The sequence below is a fragment of the Girardinichthys multiradiatus genome, chromosome 22 (genome assembly GCF_021462225.1).
Source record: "Girardinichthys multiradiatus isolate DD_20200921_A chromosome 22, DD_fGirMul_XY1, whole genome shotgun sequence".
Lineage (NCBI taxonomy): Eukaryota > Metazoa > Chordata > Actinopteri > Cyprinodontiformes > Goodeidae > Girardinichthys > Girardinichthys multiradiatus.
In genome coordinates, this window is record NC_061814.1 from 30,793,757 (window position 1) to 30,799,574 (window position 5,818).

At 42.0% G+C, this 5,818-nt stretch overlaps 1 long non-coding RNA gene across 1 annotated transcript; it reads right to left on the reverse strand.

Moving 5' to 3' along the window:
* Positions 1–2,205: 2,205 nt before the first annotated feature.
* Positions 2,206–4,705, reverse strand: LOC124858887. The gene is made up of 3 exons (XR_007035964.1): positions 4,578–4,705; positions 2,605–2,769; positions 2,206–2,281 (listed from the first exon to the last, which is right to left on the reverse strand). It is a non-coding gene; the product is annotated as an uncharacterized LOC124858887 (long non-coding RNA).
* Positions 4,706–5,818: the final 1,113 nt, after the last annotated feature.

Below are 5,818 nucleotides of genomic sequence, written 5' to 3' on the forward strand. Positions count from 1 at the left end.
TTGAAGAATGTGTTCAGTTTGCTAGCTCTGTCCAGACATCCATCGGTCCAATCGACCTTCTGCTTGAAGCTTATGATCTTCATCCCTGTCCACACATCTCTGATATTGTTTTGCTGGAGCTTGTTCTCCAGCTTCTTCTTGTACACCTCCTTGCTGTCTCTTATTTTGACTTTAAGTTGCTTCTGTATACTCCTCAATAATTGCCTGTCTCCGTCTCTGAAGGCTCTTTCTTTCTTGTTAAGCAGGTCCTTCAGATCACTAGTGACCCAGGATTTGTTATTGAGGACACATCTCACCGTTCTGGTGGGGATTATAGTATCCACACAGACGTTTATATAGTCGATTACACACTCAGTCATGGCATTGATGTCCTCTCCATGTGGCTTGGACAGTGCGTCCCAGTCAGTAGCCTCAAAGCAACCTTGCAGGGCTTCTCCAGCTTCCTTTGACCATTTTCTCACAGTTCTTTTTATTACAGGTTGCCTCTGAACAGGGGCTTATATTTTGAGCAGAAAAAAACAAGATTGTGATCTGATTTGCCTAGCAGAGATCTCGCATTAGAGATGTATGAGTCCTTGATACAGTAACATGTCCCGGGTGACATCATCTGTTGTTCACAAGTACTGCCAGTCCACTTCCTTTGTGCTTGCCACTCCTTTTTAAATCTCTATCTGCTCGTATGGTCGGAAAGCCTGGCAGAGAGGTGCTGGAGTCAGGTATTCTCTTGGCTCATGCCCTGCATCCACGCGCCTCCTTTTAAACTCATCAGGAATTAGGGTTTGTAGTTTGTATTATTTGAACTTTTGAGATGTTAATTAGCTGCTCCTGGTTGTACAAAAACATCCTTTGCCAAGGTGACGCTTTATTACAAATATCCAAAAGTAAGAAAGTATTAGCAAAGATCCTTCCAGCTGCACAGCATCCGATACCAGAGAAGATAATCATCCAAAAATTTTTTATACACCACAAGAGGAATTTTAAGCTCTTAAGAAGAATTAATCAGAATGAAAAGTAACAGAGCTCCAACCTGCTTCCACCTTGAGTGGCGCAATTCTAGAACATCCACAATAAAAATGCTTCTACAGAAGCTAGGTTTTTTTTTTATCTATATGATCTACAAATCACAAAATAACACAATACTGGAGTTGAGTCAAGATTTGTGTAAGAGTTGTTTTTAGCATCTGTACTTGCTTTGGTCTGTTCCATTTCACAATTTATAATGTTTACATTTCTCAAATCAAGGATAGATCCCATTTTGTAATCTTTGGTACATTGTTTCTGTTTAAGATAAAATACTTTGGTAACTGAACCACCTTAGACCACGCTCACATTGAAAAACACAAGTTGAATTTAAAACACTGATTTAAAGCAGTCTGATTGGCCTGTGCAACCTTTTTTCTCTGCAGAAGTGCTGGTGAGGACAGGCTTCAATCGGGAGACAATTGGATTAATGCGGAGGCTGCCAGGGAAACGGAGGCGGAATGAAGTGGGACTGACTATGGACTGAATCTGATAAGGGCCAATATATCTGGGTGAGAATTTTCTGGACATGGATTTCAAGGGGATGTCTTTGGAGGATAGCCAAACCTTCTGTCCGGGTAGATACTAAGAAGCTGGTGAACATTTTCTGTCTGCGTATACCTTGTTTTGCTGGGCGTTGCGGTGGAGTGCTCTGATGGTTGATTGCCAGACCTGTTTACAACAGCGGATGTGATGATTAACAGAGATGACTGCAATGTCCTTCTCATCGGCAGGAATCAAAGGGGACTGGTTACCTAGAGAGATTTCAAAAGGTGAAAATCCTGTGGAAGAGATGTGAGAATTGTGAGCGTATTCTACCCAAGGTAAGTATTTGTTCCAATCTGAAGGGTTAACGGATGTAAGGCATCTGAGGGTTGACTCAAGTTCCAGAGTCGAGTTATTTTTCAAGTTCATGCATTCAGTTTGATCATTGGATTGTGGTAACCTGACATGAGAGATACCTTGGCATTCAGCGCTGTACAAAAGTGTTTCCATACTTGTGAAGTAAACTGTGGGCCACGATATGAGAGGATCTCTTGAGGAATGCCGTGTAGATGAAAGACATGCTTGACCAGCATCTGGGCCATTTGGAGCGCAGAGGGGAGTTTCCTGAGAAGCACAAGATGATAGGATTTGGAGAAACGGTCTATAATGGTTAGGATGGTTGTCATACCTTGAGATCTTGGAAGGCCGGTGACAAAATCCAATGCGATGTGGGACCAAGGTCTTTTTGGGATGCTGAGAGGTTGGAGCAAGCCTGCTGGAGGTTGGTTATTGGATTTATTGCGAGCACAAACAGAACAAGCTTTGACATACTTCTTCACATCTTTATGTACAGAGGGCCACCAAAACCTCCGTGAGATGAGGGCAATGGTTCGACTAGTGCCTGGATGAGCAGAAAATGTGGATCAATGAAACCCGTGGATGAGTTTTGAATGGACTGCTGAGGGGACATAGGTGCGGTTAGGTGGACCAGTTCCAGGGTCAGGTTCTGATCGTTGGCTTGGGAGACAATGCTCTCAATCTCCCAAGTTAAGGAACCAACTATGCAACTGGGGGGAAGTATGGTGGTTGGTTGTTTACCTGAGTCATCTAGTGAGTACTGGCAAGACAAGGTTTTTGTGGTCGGTCCATACCAGCACCGGGTGAACTCCCCCCTCCAGCCATTGGCGCCACTTCTCCAAAGTCAGCTTAATGGCTAGGAGTTCACGGTCCCAAACATCGTAGTTTCACTCTGCATGGGACAGTCTGCGGGAAAAAAAAAACACATGGGTGAAGCTTGCCATCCAGATCTGAGACATTGTGATAATACGCCCCTACACCTGTGTCTGAGGCATCCACCTCTAAGGTGAACTGTTTAGCGGAATCAGGGTGAACCAGATTGGGTGCCTGGCAGAACTTTTCTTTGAGACAGGAAAAGGCTGTGTTGACTTCTGGAGTCCACTTGAATTGTTGTTTGTGTTGGGACCCACAGCCATGGATACAACATTAAAGATGCGGTACAAACGTTGCTGGAATTTTCAAAATAAATTGCATTTAACCTACTTCCAGCACATTCGGAAATAGGGTGGGGTGGGGGGGGGACAGCGGACTTCCCATGAGGCCACTGGCCGTATAAAACCCCCACCTTTCCAATGGTCCTATCTCTTCTAGACGGATCACACAGGGACCTGGACAGAGAGACCCAGCACGCTAATGTCTCTTTGCTGGCAAACAGACATAACCCTTCAACTGGATCCAAGTTAAGTACAAATGAATCACTGTTTGTGTACCCTGTATGCATTTTCACCCTTTTATTTACAGTATTTTTAAAGGTGTGTGTTTGATTCTGGTGCTAAGCTATCAGCTTCTTTTGTTAGCTTTAACTGCTAACAGCTAAGAACACGTGCTTGCCTGCTAAGGAATATTTACCCAGAAAGGTTGTTAGTTTTCAATCCAGTAAATAATGTGTCCCAAACATTATTTTACTAAACTTGATAACTAAGTAAACACCATTAAGCCCCATTTCTCCAGAAAGATTTCGCTCTTTTCCAAAATATTTCCTTAAATATTTTACCCTTTCCTTAATAATATTTCTTTAAATATTATTTTAATAAAAAAAGGCAGCTAATGAGACACCGTTGAGAATTTGTCTTCCAGAACGTTGGTTTTATTCAGCAGATCATTCTTTAAAACATTATTTTAATAAAATAATATTTTATCTGATCTTGCAATGTGAATGATTGTCTAAAGGTATGCTGATTATTGCCTAAGTTAGTTCCAAGACTAACTTAACTTCACTTCCAGATTCTTCAAGATAATCCTTAGTTCTCAAACACTCTTTCGGTCATGATTTTCAATCATCTTTAATCAACTTGTTTAAATTGTACATAGCCCATTAGTCTTCCTTATTCTTTCATTCTGCTTGGTAGTTTAGTTGGATTGTTTTAGCATAGTAAAGAGTTTGTTGATTGAAATATGTTTGACTTTGAGTTGACTTATTTTTGTTAATAAATTCTTCAATTTTAAGAAATTGTGTGAATTCATTCCATGTGTGTGCAGAGTTTTTGCTGTTCAATAATGTCAGAGCTTGGCTCACCCTTTTGATTTTGTCCTATATCCACCGCCTTACTAGGCTGGTATTCACAGGACAACCCTTGACAGACCGAAATATTATTTGATAAAATATTAAATTATTAATATTAAATATTGAATAATATTTTCAGAGCTCCTGCGACCATGCAGTAGTTTCTTACAAAATGTCAATAGAAGTTTGCAAATCCAAGAAAACGCTGAAGCTGTTTGCGAGAATCTGGAGTGGCCCATTCGAGTACTGTCTTGATTTTTTTTAGATCAGAGCGAACCTGCCCACCCTCTAATATGAAGCCCAGATAGGTGACAGATGTTTTGTGGAACCCGCATTTCTCTGCTTTAACGAAATGTTTGTTCTCTAGGAGGCTTTGAAGTACTAAGCGGATGTGACATTGGTGTTCAGTGATGCCTTTGGCATAAATGAGGATATCATCAAGATACACAAAACAAAGATGTTTAAAAAAAATCCCTTAACACGTCATTACCAAGGCTTGTAAAACTGCTGGAGCGTTGCTGAGTCCAAATGGCATCACCAGGTACTCGAAATGGCCAAGGAAGGTCTTAAAAGCTGTCTACCATTCATCTCCGTGATTTATTCGGACCAGATGGTAGGCATTGCGGAGATCTAGTTTGGTGAATATTATAGCGTCTTGGACTGGTTCAAATGTGGAAGATAACAGGGGAAGAGGATATTTAATTTTCACAGTGATCTCAATATGTCCTCTGTGGTCAATACAGACACGAAGTGAACCATCCTTCTTACCTACGAAGAAAAAAACCAGCCCGTAACGGAGAGGAAGACTGACTGATGATTCCGGCAGCTAGAGACTCAGAGATGTATTTTCCATGGCTTGTCTTTCTGAACATGAAATATTGTAAAGACAACAGGACAGAAGTGGTGCCCCAGGAAGGTCAATTGCTCAGTCATAAGGGCGATGAGGTGGAAGTGATGTGGCTTTTGATTTACTGAATACTTGTCTTAAAACCAGGTATTCCTCGGGAACTTGTGACAGATCGGATGGCTCGGTCTCCACTGAATCAACCGGGGTGGAAATTGGTGAGGCGGCTGACTGTAAACAAACAGATAAACACTGAGTGGACCAGGCTTCGATCCAACCTTCTGACCAGTTTAGATGGGGGTTGTGTTCATACAGCCAAGGAAAACCTAAAACCAGTGAGCTTTGAGAAATGGGGAAGACAAAAAATGTTATCTTTTCACAGTGATTTCCAGATATGATTAGCTCAATAGGTAGAGTGCGATGAGTAACTCGGTGGAGTGTTTTCCCATCAAGTGTGAGGACGTGATGGGGTGGTTCCAGGGGTTTTACAGCTATTTCAGCTTGTTGTACTAGGAACTGATCGATTAGGTTTTGATCACATCCAGATAGATTTAACTGATTTTGATTGAATAGGAGGGTTGCTGGCAAGGTCAGTCTAGAGGTCTTCTTGTTAATCTTTTGGTCCACCATCTCCCCCTTTAAAGGTGGCGGACCCTCTCTTTTGGTCAAACTGGACAGGCTATCACAAAATGATCTGATGATTCACAATATAAGCACTGGTTAGAATGCCTGCGCCGCTGTTTTTCTTTGGTGTTAACCGGGTGCGCCCTAACTGCATAGGTTCGGGTTCAGAGGAATTTACACTCACCCAGAGCTAATTCATCTTTCAAGGGCTCATCTAAGGACTGGAAAAAAGCTGACTTAAGGGCATAGGAGTTCCAGCCAGA